General features: G+C 44.3%; 1 protein-coding gene across 1 annotated transcript in view; it reads right to left on the reverse strand.

Annotated features, from left to right (window-relative positions):
• Positions 1 to 18,657: 18,657 nt before the first annotated feature.
• The window catches only part of MBD2 (methyl-CpG binding domain protein 2), a 525,750-nt gene continuing 518,078 nt past the window's right edge, over positions 18,658 to 26,329 (reverse strand). Inside the window, exon 8 of the mRNA XM_078674814.1 lies at positions 18,658 to 18,778. The gene's annotated coding sequence lies outside the window, so the exon portion shown is untranslated. The remainder of the gene's footprint in view (positions 18,779 to 26,329) is intronic.

Here is a 26,329-nt window from a genome sequence, read left to right on the forward strand (position 1 = left end):
CGTCCGTGGTTTCGCTGCAGGTTTGGTGAATTGCTGTATGACGTTGAAGAGTTCTTTAGCGTTGGTTGCGTTGGTGTGGATTTTGTTCTTGATGAATGTCCGCTGGGTGTCCCTTATGTGCTGGTGGTATTCCTTCAGGGCACTCCTGTAGCTGTTCAGGTCTTCCGTAGTTTCCCTGTTTCGCCAGGTTTTCTCGAGGCACCTGCAGGAGCGCTTGGCTTCTTGGAGTTTGGAGGTGAACCAGGCGGCTTTCAGGGGGCATTGTTTGACGGCGTGGCGGAGGGGTGCGAACATGTCGGCGCAGCTGGAGATCCAGCGGTGAAATTCCTTGGCTGCGGAGTTGGCGTCAGTCTTGGCGCAGGGTGGGTCTAGGAGGAGGGTGGTGTTTAGGTGCTCCTCTGTGATCTTACTCCAGTTCCTTCGAGGTGGGCGTGGTTTGGGTTTGGGTCTGGAGGAGGTTTTGAAGGTGAAGTGTACGCAGTGGTGGTCCATCCAGATGGGTTGGGAGGGTTGGCTGAAGTGGATGTTGGTCCCTCCTGCGAAGATGGGGTCGAGGGTGTGTCCAGCTCTGTGAGTGGGGGTGGTGATGAGCTGATTCAGTCTGAGGTTGGAGAGGTTGTCAAGGAGGGTGATGGAGTCAGGGTTGCTGCGGTTGTCGAGGTGGAAGTTCAGGTCTCAGAGTAGGATGTAGTCCGTGGAAGTGGTGGCGTGGGGTGCGGCGGGGTAGGCAATGGTGGCAGCTGACTGGGTGCGAGGTCCGGGGGGCCTGTAGGCAAGGCTGCCGCATAGCGTGGTCCTAGGGTTGGACTGGATCAGAAAGTGGAGGTATTCTGTGTTGGAGTGGGGGTCACTCGTGCTGGAGGTGGAGAGTCGGAGGGAGGTCTTGTGTGCGCTGGCAAATCCTGTCTCTGGATCTTGTAACCGTCAGGGATGGCGATGGCGATGTCGGGGCCGGAGGTGGCATTGGTCCAGGTTTCCGTAAAGAAGGCGACGTCGGGTGAGAGGGTGTTGATCAGGTCCCAGATCTCTACAGCATGTCGGTGTAGGGAGCATACGTTGAGAAGGATGCACGTCAGTGCTCCGGTAGTGCGTGCATCCCATTGGCTATCGGTGATCATAGGGGTGCTGTCGATGGTGAAGGATCGTCGGCAGTGTCTGCAGGAGAACTGTCCGTGAGTGGTGTTGGGTGTGGATCTTTGGCAGTAGGTGTGTCTGCCGGGGTTGAGTGCGTGGAGGGCAGCGGAATCATATCGGCGGGGTCTCGGAGATCCAGGGTTCCTGACGCTGGCCACGGTCGGGTCGCGAACGGGCGCAGACGGGCTTGCCTCAAGCGCGCCATTAAGGCGGGGGAGGGGCGTGCAGCTGGGAGGCGTGGGCGGGAATGGCAGTAAAAAACAGTGCGTGAAACAAGTATGGGAACAGTTTTCAGGTAACCAAAGTGGCACACAACGGTAAAAAAACAAAACACACTAAAGCACAATATACAGATAGAGGCAAAACCAGACAGCAAAAAAAGAGCAGAAGAAAATAATGCATAGACAGTCACCAATGACCGACCACCTAGATTGTAATTAGGCAGTCAGAATTGAAACAAACGATGTCGGTCGTAAAGCCTCTGATATCAGGTCGGAGGCTTTCCAACCGAGATTGTAATAGGCCCCATAATGTGCAGAAAACGATTAAAAATCCTGAGTGACCACAGAGAGCGGGTGACTATGCTACAATGCAAAACAAGAAGAATTCTTCAAAGTCATCCACATAACTCTGGGGGATCAAGTCATTGATAAAGTTAACTTTTTTTTAAAGTAAGAACCTCTTGGAGTATTGTGTCATTGGTATATTTTTGATAAGATACTATAGAGTTTTGCAGTAGTTCCCCTAGAGATTCCATGTATAATCTGTGCCAAGATCAAGATCAAACATAGGACATGGGGATGGAGCAAGAAAGTCTTGACTCAATGGGACTGGTTATCCATAAAAAAAGGAAAAATAGAAAAGAGCCTTACCTTAAAATCCCAGAGGAGGGCTTAGGGTATCTAACTTTATGATCATAAGTGTCAAAGGCTAAGTCAAGGTGAATAAGAAGGCATGAATCTCCCTTTTTGAATAGATGAAGGGCAACATCTCTGAACCTAGGCCTATTTTGAGATTATCCTGGATGTTGTTTTCAGAGTTGTACTTAATTCATTTGTGAAGTTACAGATTTAATCGATTAATAAGGCAAGTAAGAGACCTGTGATGAGTCTCTACCAACATTTACTTATTCAGGACAGGAGCTGTTTCACCTCAACCATTTTAGGCTGTCTGGGAAAATGCGCTGGGAGAGATGGGTACTTACAAGGTTGGTCCAAAAGAGACAATGGGATGCCAGAAAAACTTGGCTACAGTAGAAGACAATGCATCAGCTGAGTAGGTGGAGGACTTGAGAAGTTGCCCACAGGATGTCATCTTCAGTGACATGTTCAGGGAGTGTAAACGTCAGTCAGTCTTCTAGGAGAGGAGTAGGTGCAGCCTGGAGACCAGATTGGTACATAAAGGGCAAAATAAAGTTTTGATTTTTATTTAAAGTGAGGTCCAAATTCTATGCAGCCTCCTAGAATGACATGAAGGGCACAGGTTTGGTGGTATATCTAATAATGTTCAAAGTGCTGTGGTTAACCTTTCTTGGCAGAGGCAATCTGATTCTTAAGAACAAAGGCCTTAGAGCCATGGATATGTTTTTTGTAGGATTTTGTACAAACTTCCAAGTAAAGGAGAAATAATTCTGAGGGGTTTTAGTGTCAATTTCCTTCAAATTCCCTTGACTTTATTGAGGGAAGAGAAGAACAATGAGTATAGATTTTAACTATCTTGTGTTTAAGGAAGACAAACTTGTTAAAGGTGTTAGAAACAATCTCATTGTAGAGAAGGGGAGAGAGTTTACTTTAGGTGAGTGGGTGAGGAAGCAGAATTCCTTGTAGTCCAAGTGGCAGAAGTCATCTCAGGAGGTACAGCTTCTGGCTAAGCGAGTGTGGGGACTTACTATTCCTAACATGCACAATCATCTTTTTCAGAAAAGGAAAGGCTGCCTGGTTTGAGGTGTTGCACATGTAGAGAACAGATTATGCAACAGGTATGTATCCTTAGTATCAATGGTTCCTAATATCCAAGCCATAGCATTGCGAGTACTAGTATACTGAGGTTTCAAATATTGATGGTAAGTATATCGTTTTTATGGTCTCATTAATATTTTTATGTTACCTTTGTTTTATTCAGTTTTGCTTTACTTTTTTCATTTTATTTGTTCGTTGAATTTTGTTGTGTTTTGAATTTTAAAGAGTTTATATTCATATTTCTAAATTTGCAAGTTTAAAAGTGTAATGTTTTTTCAATTTATTGTGCTCTATATGGGTTTTGCATGGGTAGTGTTTTAAAATAATTCTACAAGTATTTTTTTGTAATTACTTGGAATTTTTCATTTAATAGGAATATATTTATTTTTAGAGATTATCTAATTTATTTAATTTGTTTTGAGTTGTCAGACTTCGCAGGAGTTTTGATTGGTGGTAGTGTTTTTAATTAATGCAAGCATTTTATGATGATTGTTTAAATTGATAAGGTACTTATCAAAAAATGAATTTATTAAAATTATATGAACAAGTTTAAAGTCTCATTTTTATAGGGGTTCTGGGTAGGTAGTAGTTTAATATATTAATATTTAAATATGTTGTTTACATTTTAAGTGTTTTATATAGTACCATTTTTCAAATGTTAGTATTTTATCGTTTGTAATGTTTTTCTGCAACATTTTTAGGTTTCTATATTTTGTTTTGAAAATATAATTTTCTTTAATTGACTTATGGCCTTTATATATATTTTCGAAATATTTTTTATTTTTTTGTTAAATCATTGCCAGAAAGTGACATTTTAAGGTATTTTATTAGTGTAAATTTATATTTTAATATTATAAATATTAACTGTTTTCATTTTGTCATAAAATATATATTCAGTATATTTTTATTTTTGTGTTATTTAATATATGTCCAACACTTTCCCCAATTTTGTTAAGATTGGAGTGGGCTACTACATGTGACTCCGTTCAAAGATCAACACCTTCCCTACTGTTGCTTAGGTTGGAGTGGAATAGTAAATCTGACCCCTTCAAAGTACAACATGTTCCCTATTTTTGATTACATGGGAGTGAACATTTTAAATCTGAAATCTCAGAGTCAAACACTTATTTCAATATTGTTTAGCTTGGAGTTGAAATAGGACATTTTAGCCCCCCATCTCACCCAGATATGTGCACTTTCTCACATGTTAATTGAATTGGAGTTAGAGTACTACATACAATTCCACAAAAAAGCTCTGGAACTGCCTCCCCATTCAACTAAGAGCGAAACAGTAACTTGCTAAGTTTCAGAAGACAGCTAAAGACCGACCTATTCACATAAGCAGTGTATGTTCTCTCACGACTCTTGTTAGAGCTGGGAAGCCCGTTTCTGGGTAGCCATGCACTCAGGAAGAACCAATAACATAACATGTTTGCTTTTTATAATGCTCATTTTAAGTTAATGATTATTGTAATTGTTATGATTGTATAGTGTATAGTTATGTATATATTGCTTTTTCAATAATGTTGTTTAGCTTGGAATGGAAGTAGTAAATCTGACCCCTCCGGTCCTGGGAAGGCATTGCTTGGCAGTTCGGGCTGGACTGTTACCATGAGGCACAGGGTCCGACTGATTTGCATATGGCCATGTCCGAACTGGGGTGGCAGAGTGGGCTAAAGAACGGTGATGGATTAAACCCAGATCTGTTGACTGGGTGTGAGTGTTTGATTGGTTCAGATGCTCCGTTCATCACCACCCCCTTTTGTACCGCTTTGTTCGCCATAAGTTGGCAGGGTATGCTCAGACGTGAGTCCCTTGCTCACTTTGCCACTGGATTTAAGCAAGCCTGGCTGAAGATGGCTGAAATGCCAGAAACCAGTCCTAGGAAGCTTGTTTCCGGTCCAGGGAAGGCATGGCTTGGCAGTTCGGGCTGGACTGTTCCCATGAGGCACAGGGTCAGACTGATTTGCATATGACCATGTCTGAACTGGGGTGGCAGAGTGGGCTAAAGAACGGTGATGGATTAAACCCAGATCTGTTGACTGGGTGTGAGTGTTTGATTGGTTCAGATGCTCCGTCCATCACCACCCCTTTTGTACCGCTTTGTTCGCCAAGAGTTGGCAGGGTATGCTCAGACGTGAGTCCCTTGCTCACTTTGCCACTGGATTCAAGCAAGCCTGGCTGAAGACGGCTGAAATGCCAGAAACCGGTCCTAGGAAGCTTGGTTGCAGTCCAGGGAAGGCATGGCTTGGCAGTTCGGGCTGGACTGTTCCCATGAGGCACAGGGTCAGACTGATTTGCATATGGCCATGTCAGAACTGGGGTGGCAGAGTGGGCTAAAGAACGGTGATGGATTAAACCCAGATCTGTTGACTGGGTGTGAGTGTTTGATTGGTTCAGATGCTCCGTCCATCACCACCCCCTTTTGTATCCCTCCAAAGTTCAGCACTTTCCCTACTGTTGCTTAGGTTGGAGTGGAAAAAGCACAACACTTTCCAAAATGTTGTTAGCTTTGAAGTGGGAAATATGAACTCAATCCATTCAAGTCTAACACTTTCATCAATTTTCATCTGAATAGTAAATTTGACTTTCCCCAATGTTGTTACGTGCGAAGTGGGTATAATAACTCTGACCCCTGCAATTTCAGGCATGGCCCATGCAGGCAAGAGCAGCATGGAGCGGTGTAGGTGGAAGTCGACATACGATGACGAGGGAATTTCTTTTTTAAAAAGAGAAAAACATGTTTTTGGTTTTTTTTCTTTAAGTTTCCCTCATCGTGATATGTCGACTTCCCCCCACCCCTCCCCTGACCCACCGTTCTTTCCTGATTGGGACGCGCCTGAGGTATATCCTTCCACTTGTATTAGTTAGGTGCAGGACTTTTGTGGCAAATTACTGTGTGCTATTTCCTATTGCCTTTAAACGCCCACTTCGACCTGCAGACATCAGTGCCTTGCAGAAGTTATGAGTTAAAGTAGTTTCACTTTTGTCCAATTTTCATGTCCCCGTTTCTACTAGATGCTGTCATATTTTTTTCTATGCAATCATTGGTGGAGTCTGTGAGAGACGGAGGAGTACGTCCCTTCCATTGGATACAGAGTACAAGACTATGCTTTCTGACACCAAGTTGTTAATTTCACAAGGTCAAATGTAGTGTTTGTAAGGAAGCCAGGAAAGAAATTTGAAGGTGTTTTGACCACTCTCTAGGTAATAAAAATGTCACGGACCTTTGGCATGAGTGGGACGAGATCAGATAACTAAGGACGCATTTATATCATTTATTTGCTCACAGGTCTAAGAAAAAGTTACTCCTCAACATACTTTTAGTGAAAAAGATCTGTTAGGAAGCAATGAATGAAATGCATTTTTCAGCAACAGAATGGTATCACCAAGTTAGTGGTAAATAATGGAAAACCTGGCTGAGTGTAAACAAGTGGGTGTAACTTCAATAAACCAATATTTAAAAAAGGATAATGTCTGAAACTGAACATGTCTGCAGTCAATATGTTTTTTGTAGATGAAAACATTGGCACTTTTTTTTATTTTTCTGGTCAAATCAAATGATAGAGTATTCTTAAAGAAGAAAAAGCTCCATGGTGGGCTTGGAATGGGGCTATAAGGAGTCTCAGTAAGAAGCAAGCATTGATAAAGGCAATAGGTCTGGCCTTTGAATCAGGAGTCAAAGCCATTCGTTTTTGCCAAGGTTTGTTTTCTTGTGCAAACATTATTAGTTTACCATTCCAAGGTAGGCAATGCATCGCTTTTAACACAATGCCATATTGGAAGAGTAAAATTGGAAAATGAATACTAAAGATTGAGAAAAAAAAGCAATCAGAGATATTCAACAAAACAGTACCCAAGTGATATGTGGCACACTGCAGGCGGCAACATCCAACCTGATAGCCGTTTGGGAGGGGCTGGTGGCCCCTGGTAAACAGGAAAAAACGTAAAATAAAAGTTTGGAAAAGTGAAAAATATTTTATTTAAAAAATGATACACTGTCCCACCAGCTTGTGGTACTGAAGAAGGCAGTTTTATGGTGCATGTGTACTTTGAACACAAGGAAAATGCTGTCACTCACTGTGCGGGGAGAAAATGTTTCAAGTGGACTTATTCATTGCCCCATGCTGTGGATCATGTAGGAAAAATGTGAAAAACAATTTATCTGACCAATGGATGAAGAAAAGGTCTCTAAGTATGTCTCTGGGTATACACTGTCCAGACAAGACCGAGTAGGCAAACTATGTGGAAAGGGTCTTTTATCTCCCAAAACAATGGGCCAATTCTGGAATCTTTACTGTTTAAAATTCTAATAGATAACCACTATACGTTTAATGGCATGTTATGCTACCGATCCCCTGGCCCCCAGGCAGAGTTTCTGAATACCTTCGGCAGCTCCATGGATGTAATATCTCAGTCACCAGACTTTACACTTCTGGGTGATTTTAACTTTCACCTTCAAGTCAAGTCAAGTCAGAATTTATATAGCGCACTACATACCCAGAGGGTCTCAAGGCGCTTGAGGAAGGGGGGGGGGGGGTTTACTTATCGAATATCCAGGTTTTAAGCTGCTTTCTGAAGGCTAGGTGGTTTTGGGTAAGGCGGAGGTGGATGGGAAGGGAATTCCAGGTTTTGGCCGCTAAGTAGGAGAAGGATCTTCCCCCCATGGTGGCTTTGTGGGTGCGCGGAACAGCGGCGAGGGCTTGGTTGGACGAACGCAGCTGGCGGGTGGGGGTGTAAAAGGAAAGGCGCGTGTTGAGACAATCAGGTCCAAGTTCGTATAGGGCTTTGTGTGCGTGGGTGAGGAGACGGAACGTTATTCTCTTGTTGACTGGGAGCCAGTGAAGGTCTTTCAGGTGAACGGAAATGTGGTCTGTGCGGGGGATGTCTAGTATGAGTCTGGCTGAAGCATTTTGGATGCGTTGGAGTTTTTTCTGCAGTTTTGCGGTGGTACCGGCGTAAAGGGTGTTTCCGTAGTCCAGACGGCTTGTGACTAGTGCGTGGGTGACCGTTTTTCTTGTTTCGGTGGGGATCCAGCGAAATGTTTTTTTGAGCATGCGTAGGATGTTGAAGCATGATGATGAGACGGCGTTGACTTGTCTGGTCATCGAGAGTGAGGAGTCCAGGATGATGCCCAGGTTCCGTGCGTGGTCCGTCGGTATGGGGGCTTTTCCTAGGGCCGTTGGCCACCAAGAGTCGTCCCAGGCGGAAGGGGATGAACCTAAGATGAGGACTTCCGTTTTGTCCGAGTTCAGTTTCAGACGGCTGTGTTTCATCCACTCGGCTACTTCTTTCATTCCTTCCTGTAGGTTGGTTTTGGCGGTGGTTGGGTCTTTGGTGAGTGAGAGGATCAGTTGAGTGTCACCTTGAGGATCCATTAGACAGAGATGCTGTACAATTAATGGACATCTCAAACAGCCTCTGCCTCTTACAGCAGGACGCATTCTGGGGGACACCTGCTAGATGGATTGTTCACCAGCAATAAGCTCTTACAATGCCTTCCATCGCCGCTGCTCGTCTGGTCAGACTATAAAGCTGTCATGTTCTCTCTTCCTTTCCAAAATCCTCTGGTAGAGAAATCGAAAAATAAGCAACTGAAAAGTGTCTGATACCTTTGAAAATTCCCTATCTCAGAATCCACCAAACTGTAAAGAGGATCCGAATATAGCAGCCTTTGCCTTAGAGGAATGGCTTAGGAGGTCAATTGATCAGGTGTTAACCAGCTAAAACCATCACCAGTCATAGGTTAAGACACACTGAACCCTGGTACTCTGAACATCTTAGACTGCTAAAACAAAAATGCCTCTGCCTGGAAAGGAAGTGGAAATCTTCCTACGATACGAAGGATAGAATCATCTATAAACAAGCTCTGCTTGAATATAAAAGATCTGTGCATGAGGAGAAAACCTGTTATTTTACCACAGCTCTATTAACTGCAAAAAACTCCTCAAAGGAACTTTTTTCCATGATAAAAAAAATTGGCTAAATGCTCTGAGGTGGTGGACGCACCTACAAATCAGACTTTTTGTAACTCATTGGCTACATTTTTCCAAGACAAAGTGAATGCGGTATATAGTGGTTTCTCTAGGTCTCTCTTTCAAGAGACATCGCCCTCTTCAGGGGCTCTAGGTGTTTTTAGTGTAGACAGGGAAATCTCCCCAGTCCCCCCAGACATTAGTGACCCCCTTGAATTATCTTCTTTTCCGTCATTGACTAATGAGGAGATTATTAACCTCCTTTTGTCCACTAAATATGGTTCTCCAATGGACCCATACCCCCTAAAATCTTTCAACTCCTACCAGAATTATTCGCCTCGCTTTTGTCTCTTATTTGTAATCAAATGTTCTCCTCTGGTATATTCCCCACCAATTGGAAATTGGCGTCTGTTCTCCATTTAGATGGGGCGCATCCTAACAACTACTGCCCAGTTTCCAGACTCCTTTTCCTGTAAAGATGGTGGAAAAAGCCATGAATGGTGTTATACCAGATTACATGGAGAAGCATGTTTTTCTGGATGCCGCTGAGTTTGGGTTTGGAAAGCACCACAACACGGAGCTGGCACTGATCTCAGCATCAGAATTGATTAAGCGGACAGTTGATGCAGGAGGCAATGCAGCACTTGTGCTGCTTGACCTTTCTGCCACATTTGATACAGTGAACATTCAAAAACTATTGCAAGTTCTGAGAGATATTGGTATTACAGGCTTTACTTAAATCATTCCTGTCTGGCCGGGAACAATTTGTGGCTCTTGATGAGTTCAAGTCGCCAAACTTCACACTGCCATGCGAAGTGCCACATGTTGCACAGCTGGCTAGGTTAATCAGGTCTCTGAGTTTCTCAGCTATTTCCTAAGCCAATGATGCCCAGATTGTAGTTTCAGTGACAGACACTGCTGCGCAGTTCCACAACTGTCTTCGTCACGTCGGGGAATGGATGGTCAGCAACTGTCTGAAACTGAACTCTAGTAAAACTGAGGTCTTACTGTTTGGTGGCCACACTAATTTCTGGTCCCCCGCATTGTAGCCTTCAGAGTTGGGCCTGTTACCGAGTCCTAAGAATAAGGTAAAGAACTTGGGAGTCACGTTTGACTCTATGCTTTCTATCGAAGGCCATGTAAACCAGGTCACATCCATCTCCTTTTAAACATTAAAGCTACTTAGAAGGATTCTCCCATTTATTCTGGTTGATCTTCGAAGGTAGTGGTCTCAGCTCTTGTTCTTTCTAGAGCCGATTACTGCAATGGCTTGTTCATCAACATTTGGAAGAAGTGCCTGTCAAAGCTGCAAATTGTGCAAAACTCTGCTGCACGTCTTTTGCTGAATATTCCAAGATGTAAATCCGTGTCATCAGTGCTCAAAGAATTACACTGGTTGCCAATGAAGAGACGGATCGAGTTTAAGACACTATGCATAACTTTTAAGACCAAACATGATATAGGGCCTGCCTTTTTCAAACAGAATCTACAGCCTTACATCCCTGTCCGTCATCTTCGTTCATCTCATGCCCATGATCTGGTAGTCCCCACGTTTAAAAGGGACTCGTGGGGTTGAAGGAGCTTTCTGGTTGGTACGACCAGATTGTGGGACTCTCTTACACTGAGGCTGAAAGAGGAAACACACCTGTTGACCTTAAGGAAGGCATTGAAGACTTGGCTGTTTAATCTATGATGTGGCTTTGAATTGTCCAGTTGGTTCTGTCTGATGAGCTAGCGCCTTGACACCTTTGGGTGAATGTTTCGCGCTCTACAAATTTCATTTTCATTTAACTTAATTTATTATATATAGGATAAAGAACCCTTGATGTACATTATAAGGGTATTGCAGGTCACTGAGAAGTTCTATGGCCATATGGAGGTAAGAGGTCGAAGACTAAGCTCCTTTATGAGGTATTGGAACCCCTAGGTGACTTGCAAAATCCTTATCATGTACATCAGGAGGAACTTTATTGCTTATTATAAATCCTTGGTGCGTAGCTGTTGCGAAGTTCTCCTGTGTCCTGGGCACCCCCAACATTTTGCTGACTGATACTGGTGGTAACTGGCTCTGCCTGACCAAGCCCAGGGCCAGTGCTATGCTGAGAGAGACCCATAAGAATACAGTTAAAACACCTACATACACTAGGGTACACAATGGTATGGTGGGATACCCCTGTGATTGGCATGACCTTCCCTATAGGCCCCTAGTATATAATAGGGCAGGGGGATTGAAACTACCTAGAAGTCCATATTACCCTAGGGCATGGCAGTTTAGAGGCCAGCAGCTCTTTTTGCACTTGCATGTGTGCACTGCTGAAGCCTGAGGTCAGTTTAAAAGCCGCCCTGGGTCCCGGACAGCTTTTAAAAAAGTAAATTAAGTCCAAACTCGACTTTGGGGTTTGGGGCACTTAAAATGGATAGTCTACAATGTTTTGGCATATTAGGAACCCTCAGGGTATCCCTTAGGTGTCCCAGGGGTGGGGGGTCAGATATGTATGAGGTACACCCTTATAAAAATTAGTTTTATATGCCCTGGGTTAAGTGACATTTCACTCCACACATTATGGTAAAGTGCTGCTCAAATTCGACTTTGATTCTAGGAGCACGGTGGAGGGAGGGTCTGCAATATTTCTACAGATTCAGAACCCCTAAAGTTTCCCCTAGTTGCATATGGGGTGGGGTCCATGTAAATATAAGACAAGTACTTATAAAATATGTTTTTGTAAGTCCTGGTGCTGGAAAAATGGCCCAAGTAATTTTCCCATTTCAAATCCCCTGTTACATAGGTTAACATGGTAGGAAGTTATTGATCAATAACTCGTGATAGGAGAGGGCTAGAAATGCTGTTCAAAGACTTCTCAGAATTGTATTAATAAATCCAACAATATCATACTGTTGAATTTCTCCTAAATTGTACATACAAGAAGTTATAAGACTTTCTTGTTTGTAAGTCCAAATTCAACCCTACAGTGGTCTACCCTGATTGGTCAGAGTTAAGTGGATTAGCCAGACTGCCTTGTGGAGGTGATAAAGAGCCCCTGGGGTTAACCAGCTCTGCTGGCAGGGCAGTGTGCTGTTCCATAGGAATGCCAGGCCAGGGGGAGTTGTTTTAAACTATGTTCTTCAAAGAGGAGAGCAGAGAACAGTGTCATTTACAACTCTGAACTTCCCACCTTAGGCAGATGGTAGGATTAAGGAAGGTATGAGCAGATGCAGGGGGGAGAGTCTAAGTAAATAAGCCATCCTAGGGGTGTGTTTAGCCAGCTCTTACCTCTTTGCTGGAAAATCATCCATTATGGATTTGGAAGATTTGATACACTCTGGTACAAAATATTACCACACTCTACAGGATGTGGTCATAACTTGGAGGAGTTACCCTTCTCCCATTGGTCAGAAGTGACCGCCTGCTTGACTCCGAGAACTTGGAATAAGTATCTGAGAGGGGTAGAGCCCTCCAGATCTGCTGCTTGCAACTTACTGAAACAAGACATTGCCAAGCTGAGAAGTGTTGCTGTGCAAAGATTTCTAAGGCCTGACCTCTAAAAACTGCACCATCTGAAACTACAGCCCTGTGGATTTTTTTTGCTGAAAAAGAACTAAAGAGTGGAAAGCTACAGGTTAAAAGAGCTCATCTGGAACATCACCAACTAAATCCGCACCTTTGAGAACCACCAGTGGATTTGTAAGAGTTTTGTACCAGTGGATTGTGGGTACTGAAGTCCTCAACTTTCAAGGACCATCTTGGAGCTTCCAGACCCTTGGAGTGAGTTTGAGACACTTTGGTACTCCTTGAGGAACTTCAGTAAGAAGTTCAAGAAGTTTGGAGAACTTTGGAGCAACTTTGAAAAAAGCTCCATAGAGGGACCGACTCAACCTGGCCAGTCAGGCCGCTTGCCTTCAACAGCAAGCCGGCCAAGCCAACCAGGTTCGTCCCACTAAAAGCTTCTTCGCTCCAACTTCTAGAGATTGATCGGGACTAGAAGAAATCTGAAGCCGGCGAACCTTCACCGGGTGCGGCTTCATGAGGAGAATCGAGAGACCCCGCGAGAAAAAGCCCCAGAAAAGTTTCTAAGTCCGCTCGTTGAAAAGGTGACCGAGAGCAACCGAGAACGCCAAGCCACCTGCGTTCCATCACGTGCCGGCCTGGATTCCTGGGCTTGCCCGCTAAAGCGATCTTGAAAAATGTTATAAGTCCGCTCCAGGGAAGTTGACTGGGATCTCATCACAAGTCAATCCGGCGAACCCTCACCGAATCCGGACTGGCTGGGACTTTCGGGGGCCTCGAGGAGAAAAGCTCCTGAAAAGTTTCTAAGAGTGAAGGTAGAAACTGAGACCGGGACTTGCCTCGAGCTGTAGCTGCTCAGGGCTCCATTGTGCCCAGCCTGAAACTTTGACTTTGGCCCGGTCTATCGTGAGCAGGTATCACAATATGGTGCTATAATCTTCTAAGCTAAGTGCTATATTTTATTAAATCTTTGAAAATTCATATTTCCGGTTCCCTACATTGGGTTTTTGTTGTTTTGGTGTAATGTTAACCCCTTCCCTGCTGCCGTTGGCCGTTGGACATCACGAGCACTACCTCGCTGGTGCTGCGAACGCCCAACGGCCGACGCAGCCCCGCCCACTCTTTAACACCGCCGCCGCAAGCGACAAAAACGGCCGCGGCTAACTGGTTAAAGATAAAAATATTTACTATTTTTATAGATCGGTGTTGGATTTTTATTATGTGTGGTGTCTTAATCATTGACTGAATTGGTGTTTTTAAATGCTTTACATACCTGTCTTTGAAGTTAAGCCTGTCTGCTCGCAGCCATGTTACCAAGGGTTGAGCACAGGAATCATTTTCTAAGACCTATGCTGAGTCCTATCATGTGTTAGTGGCCTTATTGCCAGTGGTAGACCTACATTTGCCCCTACCAATAACCCACTTTCCAACAGTAGCTTTTTCATATAAAAGAGAGAGCATGTTTGCAAACATGCAGAATAAAAATAGAATCTCCAGTGCAAAATTAAACACCTCAAAAACTCTGTTAGATATTTGTCAGTTTAAAAAAACAATTACCTAAGGAGTGTAAAAAATAAACATTTATCCATAAATATCTACTTTCTGCTTGTCACTGTTCAGCTAGAAAAACAGAGCAGAAGAAAGAGAAGTAGAATTTTGTTTTCGTTCTTGAAACAGCTGCTTCAATTATGCTCCATGACCTGATATCCCTTTCCCCTTGACTATTGGCTCTGGCAGCAGGCATTTTGACCTCAGTACTCAGTTGGCTGCTGATGCCATTTCTATATAATAGGCGACTTGGTGCAACACAAGTCACCGAATATAAAGAAATTAGAGGCAGGGTTTTACACAGGGATTGCAGAATCCTACCATGTATTATGTATGAATATTTTTGAAAAACATCCTGGCCAGGCAGGTAAAACAGTCACAAAACCAGATTAGGTGCTGGTGAGCAGAGGTTAAGGTATAAACAGTTTTCATGGTAAAGGCAGATTGACAATTATAAAAGAGGCATGTGCTTTTAAACAGTAGGTTCTGTTATTTGCAAGTTCCTTCACTTCTTTAATTTGGAAGGGACAGTACTCTCACTTCTCAGCAGAGGTGTAATTCTTGTAATGACAGAGTCACTTCTTTGTAGCAAACAGGTACTCTTGGATGGAGGGTACCTGCACTTCCATCTTTCCATTTCAGTGCCTGAAGCAGACACTGCACATGGTGAGTCTCTCTCTTAGTGACAGATGAGCTGTAGATTATGTGTTTGTGAGGCTGGCAGCTGTCTTGGGGACAAGTGGGATGTGAACCTTATGAAAGAGAGATAAGGATGTTAGATGAGGAGGAGTGGTGGACAATAGATTGGCAAGGTTCATGTGGAAGGTCCAGATGCAACATTGAAGAGTAAATAGGGACGGGGCAGGGGAGTGAGGGAGTGCGAGAGATAGGAAGGGCAGACAGAGCTAATAAGTAGTTGAAGGGAAAGGATTTGGACAGGGATAATGGAGATGTGTGGTCAGTAAGGCTGTGAGAAATTGGGTTGCTGGTTGAGGGGGTATGAGCCTCTCTCAAGCAACAGCCATAATCCTTGTCAGAGTAAACCAAAAAAGTCACCAAATTAACCTGTGCCTAACTCTCTGGTAGCTTGGCACAAAAGCTGTCAGGCTCAACTTAGAGGCAATGTGCAAAGTATTTATGCAGCACACAAACAGTAACAAAGTGAAAAGACAACACAAGAAAAAAAACCATATCAAGTTAAAAAAATTGAATAAATTATTTGACACCAATAGTTAAAAATCCAATCAGTACAACCAGAGATATGCAATTTTAAAGATTTAAGGTAAGTATAGTCTAAAAGCACAGAGCGCAATTTGTGGTTATCTGGTTGTGCTAGACTGGGGGAAAAGTCACAAGTTCAGGCCAAAAACGATGGAGGGTGGGCCAGATACATGGGCCAGGTTAGTCCAGATGAAAAAGTTACCTTCTCAAAGTCCGGAAACTAAGACTTGAGTTCGCGGTGGAGCAGACCACGAGGAGCAACAAGGTCGTTGGGGTGGTCATTGCTATAGTGCGAAGTGTAGCACAGGCTTTGCGAATAGTCATCACTATAGCGCAAAGATCCTGTTTGGTGTTGTGGATGGTTATTGCTGAAGCTCCACATTGGCGGTGACCACGGACTATCGATGCAGTAGCGTAGAGTGCAGATTTGGAATTGCAGGTCGTCACTGTAGCGCAAACAGTTGGGTTCACCGGAGCTTTGCATTGGCAGTCAACATTGGCGGAGAGGTCTTAGCATGAGCTGACCCTTGGAGTCCTTTCATGTAGTCTTGGATGAAGGGAGCAGGTCCAGTATTTCTCCTCAGACAGCAGTGCAAGTCTCAGGTATCAGGGCAGTCCACTGACAGCATTGCAGTCCTTCTTATGTAGTATCACCGGGTCCATGAGTGTAGTGAGGAGTTGGTCTGAGGGTCCAATATTTTTAGCTGTTGCCAGCTTTGTATTATGAGAAACTTCTAGACTTTCCCTCACATCTGATTCTGGAATTTCCTTCCTTTCCCTGCCCTGGTCCCAGGATGTCTGGAGTCACAAATGGCTAGGGTGAAGCTATTTGTGCGTGTCCTGAGGCAGCTTCTATAAAGTGCAAGTGTGGTTAGTGATAGCTTTGCTCCACCCATCAGGTCATGATGCCCAACCTGCCAACACCCAACTCCCCTTTTTGATACTATCTGGGAGGAATACACTAAGGCCAACTGCCAACTACACATAATCATGTGGCCCAGGATACAAACTACAGGCACAAACAATTTAAGGCAAGAAACTGTCAACTTTCTAAAAGTGAAATTTTCAGGATTGTGACTTAAAATCTGACTTTACCATTAAAGAGAGATTTAAATTACAATTCATTTAAGGGTAAACATGACACTTCTACCTGATCCCAATCAAAAGTTGGCAATTATTAAATATAATAGGGTAACCCAATGTTCTCCCTATGGGAGAGGTAGGCCTTGCCGTAGTCACATTTTTTAAAATGTTTTTCACTACCAGGACATGTAAAACTTAAAAGTGCATGTACCATTTTTTAAATACACTGCAGTCTGCCACATGAGCTGTTTAGGGCCTACCCTAGGAGTGACATACGTATTAAAAAAGAAGGTTTATGCCTAGCAAAATGATTATTTTGCCAGGTCAGAATTTCAGTTTACAACTGCACACAGGCTGCAAAGGATGACGTGTGACATGTTTAAAAAGGCTACTTAAGTGGGTGGCACGGTATGTTCTGCCGACCCACTAGTATCATTTAATTTACAGGCCCAGGCTTGGCAGTTCGGGCTGTACTGTTCCCATGAGGCACAGGGTCAAGACTGATTTACATATGGCCATGTCTGAACTGGGGTGGCTTGGTGAGCAAAATAACGATGGATTAAGCCCAGATCTGTGACTGGGGGTGAATGTTTTGCCATTGTGCAACATTCCGTCCATCATCTTGTGTGTTTTGCTGTTCACCCTATGTGGGAAGGGTATGCCCAGATGCGGGTCCCGTGCTCACTAAGCCACTGGAGTCAAGCTATCCTGGCTGAAGACGGCTGATAGCCAGAAACCGGTCCTAGGATGCTTGATTCCGGTCCAGGGAAGACATGGCTTGGCAGTTCGGGCTGGACTGTTCCCATGAGGCACAGGGTCAAGACTGATTTGCATATGGCCATGTCTGAACTGGGGTGGCTTGGTGAGCAAAATAACGATGGATTAAACCAAGATCTGTGACTGGGGGTGAATGTTTTGCCATTGTGCAACATTCCTTCCATCATCTTGTGTGTTTTGCTGTTCACCCTATGTGGGAAGGGTATGCCCAGGCGTGGGTCCCGTGCTCACTAAGCCACTGAAGTCAAGCTATCCTGGCTGAAGACGGCTGATAGCCAGAAACCGGTCCTAGGATGCTTGATTCCGGTCCAGGGAAGACATGGCTTGGCAGTTTGGGCTGGACTGTTCCCTTGAGGCACAGGGTCAAGACTGATTAGCATATGGCCATGTCGGAACTGAGGTGGCTTGGTGAGCAAAATAACGATGGATTAAACCCAGATCTGTGACTGCGGGTGAATGTTTTGCCATTGTGCAACATTCCGTCCATCATCTTGTGTGTTTTGCTGGGTACGTGTAGCAGCACTTTACTAGAGATATATAAATAAATTGAATGTGCCGATTGGGTCGAAGCTAATTTTACCATGTTTAGAAGAGAAAGTGCAAGACACTTTACCACTGATTAGCAGGGGTAAAGTGCACAGTGTCCTAATGCCAACAAAAACGATTTCAGCAAAACAGGAGGAGTGAAGGCAAAAAGTTTGGGGGGAAAACGACAAAGATGTCGTCTAACAATGGCTAAGAGAAGGATTTAGTAAAATCTCTTGTTATCCAATTTAGGATCACACCTCTGACGTAATTTAACAGAACTAGTGATACCAAGGACTTTGACAACATGTGGCGTTTTTTACAACCCAATTTATCAGCATTGTAACAGAGTAAAGCAATAAAAAACTCATTCTGGTACAACTCTGTGTAGCATGTAACAACTGCAATCGTGCTCTTGAATGCAACTCAAATGCCTAAACCCTCTTCCAGTGCTTTTTACACAAGTTGCTATCTCTTAGATACATTCATTTCTAAATCTTTTTTTTAAGACAAATGTTACTTTGGTTGTACTGCTAGTAGGCATCTACTGTAGTGGCAGCAGAGAAAAGAAAGCTCTGCATACACGGCAGGGAGTAGCCTTTCATTAAATAAAACAGATGTTTGGTGCAGTGTGATCATATTGCTTACAATTATACATTTGAGGTCGCTTGACGTTTAATAACCAGTAATATTAGTACCTTGCAGGAGGCATCAAACATGACACCAATTGCAAATAAACACTGCCTTCAGAAAAATATTGTTTCTATGGTAGCAATTTATTTTAACTCGGCAAAGAAATATGTGTCCTTGCATCACTCCAGGTCTAAGCAACTCATTTACCACTCTTCATCACCGTAAGAACATCAATTTGGCTATTTTTAAATTTATTTACAGAATCGCTTATAAAGGAGTGTGACAAATTTAATTTGAATTCTAAAACTTTTCAACATATGCTCCAGACTGCCTAATTCTGCTGAACTGTTCTCATATCTTCCGCTCTTAGAATGTTGTTGCCCATCTGTTGTGGTGGCATGGTGTCACCACAGTTCAGCCTGTGGATGCAAGGGAAGGAGGTTAGTGATCTGTTTCACAGTCATCTGTACTTAAAATTCAGTGTTTGTTTCTGAACAACACGTACATAGTTCAATTATAATTGATTGTTTTTGTTTGAATGGAGGATTCCATGCTGACAAGCTCTTGCACAAGCAATGCTTGCAGGGAGCCTTCATGTGGTAAGCATCCCATTTGACCTCTAATGCATGTTTATGCGCACACACTGCTATTGTTGATTTTATATAAAAACACATATCTCAAAGCAATGTCCTTTACTAATGCACTTAGACAATTATGGTGGTCAGTGTTTGCCACAAGTTGCAGTAGCAGCGTTTCCATGCAGGTGAGCGTGGTGGCGCGGTGGGGCGATGGGGTGTTGGGGTGGGAAAGTCGACAGATGGCAGAATAGGGAAAAATAAATACATCCGTCATCTGTCGAAAAAACGCCCGCCACACCCAACCGTGCTTACCTGCACAGACCACTGATAAGTTGCAGTGCTTAATATGTATTTTAAAAAAAAATAAGTGCCAGGGCTCACGTTAGGAAGCCACTGCAGCTTACACCATCCAATATTTTTGCCAGAGCTGCCAATGACAGTACCAAGACAACTACTAACCAACCTCCTCCTATAGGTTTTGAAAGCCAGAAGTAGGTGTTCAGTTTCAGATTATTGAGGTGTGAAAAAAAGGTAACCAAAGTAAAGTGTAGTGCCTAGAGATCTTTGGTGATTGGCGCTCTATAAATATAATCTAACAATAACATATCTTACTAGATATGATGGATCAGAAGAAGAGGTACTTCTCAGTAAAAGTGAAAAGTGTAAGGTGGAAACATTCCTTCCTGTCATGGACTCTTTATTTCCTGAACTGACAAAACGTGTAGATGCTTATTCATTGATTGCAAAACTTTTTTCCTCCTTCAGTGATTTGAAAACAATAGAGTCAGATTGTGTGTGGTTGCTGGGGCCAAGTTTCATGATTGCATTTTATTGTTTTCTTCGTGACATTATATTTATATACCAAGTTATTGAATTAAGCATAATATGTTATATGTATTAAATGGACATTTTTGTTCCATTAATGGTTTGGAACCGAATAAAGTATCCTGATGATGCAAAAATAGAATCTGATGAGCAAAACAAAAAGTGTAAACAGCTGGCTAATGTATATCACAAAGACCTTGATTATGGTGACCTTTTAAACGAATGTGAGAATCTCAAGCAATACATAATTCTTGATGAAAATTGTGATACTCTCCCTGCTTTGTACAGATAAATAATTTCGGACAACTTGACATCTGTGTTTTCCAATGTTGAAATTGCACTCAGAGTGTTCATGTGCATGATAGTGACCAACTGTGCAAGAGAACGTTTATTTTCAAGACTGAAACTTATAAAAAAAAAACAGCTTTGCAGCTCAACGGGGCGGCAGCGTTTGAACTGACTTTCACTCATGCAAGCCAATTATAAAGAAATTCTCTGCAAAGAAAGTTCGCAAATGATTGTGTTGAATACTTGATCAATAATAAATAATTCACAGTAATTTCACACTGTGTGCCTGTGCTTTCTCTGTCAGTATGATTTACCAACTAAGTACCATTTTTAAGTTGTAATTTTTTGTTTTTCAAGTTCAAGGCTCATACTATATTGTCCAAACGTTTGTATTGATTAATCTTTGCTGTACAGCATGGTGTTTTTTAATGTCAAAACACTGATTTTGTTGGAGGAAGCAAAAAAATATAAATTAATTTTATCAACAATTTACATTTTTATTCCTGTGTGTGGTTCAGTAGGCAGGGCCCACTGCACTGCTTTGCCCGGCGGGGCTATATTGCAGTTAAGACAGCCCTGATAGTAATACTTGTTACAAACATTCACACTGATTGCATACTACCAACACAAAGTAATTTATTTTTGCTTGGTCAGTATTTTATGTATATTTGCTTAGAAAGATTCCTTTTGATATTGGGTTATCTTTTATTGTTTAGACACTACCACAGTTATGTCATCTTTAGTGTGATACAATACAAGCTGAGGCATCTGAGTTCAGTGGCAAAGATGGGAGAGTGACCGAGCAACGCTTTTGCTTTTGTCCTTGTGACTGGGGTGAAAGTTTGCATTGTCCAGCATTCCGTCCGTCAATTGTTTCTTTTACATATATCACCCTAAGTGGGAAGGGTTTGCCCAGAAGTGGGTCCTGTGCTCACTACACCACTGGATTCAAACTAGCCTGGCTGATGAAGGGTGAAGTCCTGAAACCGATCCCAGGATGCTTGTTTCCGGTCTAGGGAGGACCTGGCTTGGCAGTTCGGGCTGGACTGTTCCCACAAGGAACAGGGTCAAGACTGATTTGCATATGGTTGGGTCCAAACTGGGGTGGTGTGGTGAGCAAAATAATGATAGATTAAACCCAGATCTGTTGAAAATTAGTACGTTTTGGTGAACATTATCTGCGCCATCTTGCCTCTTCCCCTGATGCCACACTTTTGTCGTGCGCGCCCGCCATTTTTTTAAGATGCCCCGATCAGAGCGAACCCTTTTGCATGCTGCTGGCCCCTGACATAGCCCTTCGCCTTCACTAAGCCTGCACGCTGACCACCCCCTGCTTGCACCTGCCTTGAGTCATAAACCCCTCTTCGGCGCTGCTCTGCCCCAGGCCCTCATCCTGTTCCCAGCGCGACACCTCCCTGCTTCCCATTTATGATCCCCGGCCCTTTGATGCAAACCCCCTTTTCCCCGTGTGCCCGTTTGTCTTCCTCGTTCCCAGGCCGACACCCAGCTCTGCCGATACTGTTCCTTGCCCCTCCCCGTACAATAGAAAGCTTCCCCCATCAAAGGATCCCCGGGTTGATCAAAGCCCCCACTCCATGAGATCCGATCAAACCCCCCACATTCCGTGAATCGGCGGAATATCCAGCTGCGTGATACTCATCACCTGTTGTGACTAGGGTGGGGACTTCAACCGTAAATGTGTGTGGGAACGGGCCCAAAGGGGGATCTGAGGATGTCTTTCTGTACATCAAAGTGTCGACGAGAATATGTTACATGCAATAAAAAGATAAACTTGTGTATAAGAGGCCAGGCCTCAGGGATGCAGTTAGAGCACCTCAGAACGATACCTTCTGTCCGTTTCGTTGTGTTCTCCTCCGGAGAGAATAAAAAAACCTTGTTTCCTGCTTTCCAGTCTCCAGCGCCTGCCTCTTCATTGATTAAATAACTAGAGGGTCACAGAGGCAATACCGCCGGGCAAATATCGATTGTCCCCGACCCGCCTCAGGTTTTTACAATTGGCGTCCCAAGCGTGGGGCCCATCAGCGACTCGTGGATCCAGTGGGAGAGGTCCCGACGACAGAGTGAACGACTGCAACGATCGGGAGAGCTCTTGCCCAATAGACCCTCGTCTGGCAGCCGATCATCCGAACTTCACTAGTTCCGAACAGACCTCTCTCGAGTGATCTACGGTCCTGACTGGGGACCATCAGGAGTGCCGTGAGAAATACGAGAAAAAGAGGACGATCGGGCGCTGGATTTGGAAGACAAGAAACTGTCCACATGGTCCGGGTAAGGTCGTGTAATCACGACAAGTGCGAAATTATTGCTTGATTGCTTGATTGTTTAAAAATACTAGTATTGCTCTTTTTATTTTATTTGGAGATTCACTGTCTACAAACGGAGAAACAACGGGCTCTCTCTTTGCAAGCAGTGGAGGATAGGTAGGGCAGCAGCCGTGCTTATTTTTTCTCCCCCACTCAATAATTACTTGAAACTGAACTGTTGTTCGCAAAACTATTGTTTCCTGGAGATTCCCTGTCTGCAAACAGGGAAGAGACCACCCTTTTTGCAGATAGTGAAAAGGGTAGGTAACGCAGATCTTTGCGGACCTACTCATTCTCCCCATTGTTATTTATTGGTCTTTTTTTATTATTTTTGATCCATGAGGTATTCACTGCCTGCAAACAACGTTGAATAGAAATATTCTGTCCGGTCTTTGCACCTAGTGATAAGATAGGCAGTGCTGACTTTTTAGTCCCTCGTTACGAGCCGTCATGTCTGTCTTCTCCCCACTGATTAATAGCCTGTTTAGCCCGGACCGAGTATTAGAGGTGGACCATATAGCTCCACTAGAAGGCACCCCTAATAAGGACATGTTCATAAACTATGGATTAGTCACCATAGCCTATAATAAATTGTGGCACAGGTATACCGAAGATAGTCAAGACAAACAGTGGCCACTGACAGGATCCTTTGACCTTGATAAAATAGAAACGTTAGAAATAGCCCTTCGAAATAATAAGACAACGCCAATTATGCTCGACAGTCTGGGTATGTGGCGCAGAGAGGCTATGCAACGACAGAGAAAAGACGAGGACAAACCAAGTAGAGAAATATACCGACAGGACAACCCCAGGACATCGCTACCCACAACTTATCCCCCGACACTATGCAAAAGACGACCAGACTTAGGGCCAGCCCAATGCGCTTTTTGTAGGTATGTCGGACACTGGAAAGCCCAATGCCCGACTCTACTGAGCGTGAGTAAAGGCAAAGGACCGACAGGAACGACAGACCGGCAGTACAAGAAAAAGCACGAGACAAAGAAGAACCCGACTTACATAGACAGACCAGACAGAACCACCACGTTTGATTATGCCCGATGGCACAGATTTCGCCAGGACAATTTCAGCGGCATGCTCAAGTTTTCCTAGGTCGGGCAACGTCAAGACGGGAACCCAGCCTTGTTTCAAATTCACTGACGGAAAGAGATAATTATGACCAATAACTGTTTTATATTCGTCTTGGGTCTTTGTATGTCGTACTTGTACTGTCCCCCCGTCTGAGTTTGTGTGTATGTAATGTACAAATCTGCGTCATCCCTCTACACGTGTTTCCGTGTTACTCAACCTCTGTTAGCAGAAACTTAGCATAAAAACAACCTGAAAAGAAAGAAATGGTAAAACAAAATCCGTAGACCATTAATGAACTTGAACTTTTAATTTAACACAACAAACAAGGAATAATAACGGTAAACTGTAGAAAATGAAAGTCAAACAGAACATCCCCCCCCCCATTCTGGAACCTTCCAAAGTAGGGCAGGGTTACGGCTACGCCCAACCAACGGCAACCCATATAAGGCGGGCCCGGCCGCCAACTCTTGGTCAGGAAATCTTAACGTATGGGGGAGCCGGAGGAGAGGCAGGAGCCAGCAGCCGGGGCAGTTGTAGGTAGTCCCGCCACATGTCTCTTCAGCCAGCCGCAACGGGCCTGGATAGACTTAAGTAGTCCCGCCACATGTCCAGAGGAGAACGAGGCACCTTTTTTCCTTTTCTCTTCCGTAACAGCCGCAGCAGCTCTGGACGGCGGGATGTCCTGCACGTACCTCCACAACAATTTGTCCAAGTTGGGCTGGGAGGGAGAGGCGACGCGGACGAGCCTCTCCCACCTCCACCGATAGGAGGTTTCCCAGCCCCCGGCCCGACGCCGAACACCCCCAGTCAGGCGATGGTGCCAATACTTCCACAGCACCGAACACACCATGGTGGCACCCCAGTACTTGCGCAGCACCGAACGTACAATGGTGGCCATATTCTCGGAACACCGAACCTGCAATGACTGCACTGATACTCGTGCCGCGCCGAATGCGCGCCACAGGTGGCCATACTCCCACAGCACCGAGCACAGGACTTGGGGAACACCGGATGTGGAGAGACCTTCCTGCGGGGCGATGAAAAGGAGCGGCATGGAGTGCACCGGGAGAAGGAGACGATGCGGACGAGTCTCCCTCGCCCCCCCAGGTGGGGGCATCACAGCTGCACCCCAGCCGAACGTCCCGCTTTCACAAAACAGAGCCCTCTTCCTTTCACTCCGAAGGATCTCTCCCACTCTTGCAAACTCGACGAGAGTGGCCCCTGTAGGGCCTCAAAATGGCGTCTGGGTCCGCTGGAAGGCGGGCCCCGGCCACTAGAGTAACTTTGACCAGCAATATAACTCGAACATTTGCCCCCTGGAGCACGAGCCCCCATCTCCGACAGCGTCTCCGCAGCCTTGAAGATCCTACAAAGGTCCCCGGCGGAACCTTCGGCCTTTGCAGGTTTCCGGTAAGGGACGGCTGCCTTGAGCGCCAACGAAACAAACATGACATTGCCACTCCTTCTGTTAGCATGAATTCTAGAACTGCCGAAAAGGACTCTGGTCCAAACTGCCAGTAATGGGAAACATTTCCCCCTGATGCTGCTTCCGGACTGAACCGGCCCCGCCCAAAATGGCGCTGGTATCAATCGGAACTTACGAACACCTCGTGGTGTTCCTTCGCACTAATATAAACTTGATGTTCTGAGATTTTATATGATCCTTTGTACACTTGGTTAGAAAAGACAAGGAGAACTCACTCGACGAACAGTATGAAAGGATCCCCGTTACAAATGTTGATTACAAATGTACAATGTATTATATTTTTATAACTGATGTAAACCTCATTTACGACGCTCACGTACGGTATGCATATAGGAAATCTGATTACCACTATTATGATTATGCTTCTAAATTATGAAAATAAATGCCCCCGAACCCCCAGCCAATTAATAGACGTTTTAGTCTCTTACAAAGGAATGAGTAAAACTTTCCGATGTTTTTATTGCTGCAGACGACACCCCCCACTGTACGCACTTTAGCCATTGCCACGACCGGCCAAATACGACCGCACCCTCATAATCCTCATGCTGAAATGATTTTGCAAAATAAAGTTTTTGAAACTATGGACGGGTATTGCATGCTTTATTTTAAAAATGTGGGGTCGGTGGGAAAGTTCTTTTCTGTGCACCCTACTCTGCTCTCTCTTTAAGGTTAAAAGAAGATGGTTGCCCAGCCCTGGAGGACGGATCGGATCGACAACACGACACTCCGCCTTCAAAGTACGCGACTGACTCATGACCTCTCGCGTAGAGGAAGACTTCGACTTCCAAGGATGGGTAAAACGAACGGTGTAAATGAGGGAATGTAAAAGGAGGGTGAAATGAAATAATGTAAATGTGATAAAGTACAACGTTCCAAAGTATCAGGGAACGGAGCTGACCCAAGAACCAAAGAACCTTAGAACGCCACAGCGTTGAAAGAGGTTTAAGGATCCCGATAGTGAGATACATCCTTTGACTAGATACCTCGCACTAAGCACCTCTGGTTCCCTTTTTACGTTTCCCCGCACACGACCTATATGGACACACTACCCCCCCCCGACTCCAGAAATCATATCCCCGGGGACCCTGCCCCGAGGAGGAAAGACGAGTAAGAGGTAAGTAAAGGTCTTATGAATCCATGTGTTTGAATATGCGCGAATGCTGTCTCCCCCACCCCTTTTTCCTCCCTCTGCAGGTTACATCAGAGATTACAGCCAAGGTGTGGCGAAGATCTGAAGCCTTGCCATGTCTAATACACGAAGCGGACTAGCGCCGCAAGGTGGTGTCTAAGCACGCCTGCAAACTACTCACGTATTGAACAAATCCGAAAAATTAGCACAACCTGATAAAAAGTGATCACCCTTAAACCAGACCGGACGAA

Source organism: Lissotriton helveticus, chromosome 2_1 (genome assembly GCF_964261635.1).
Source record: "Lissotriton helveticus chromosome 2_1, aLisHel1.1, whole genome shotgun sequence".
Classification (NCBI taxonomy): domain Eukaryota; kingdom Metazoa; phylum Chordata; class Amphibia; order Caudata; family Salamandridae; genus Lissotriton; species Lissotriton helveticus.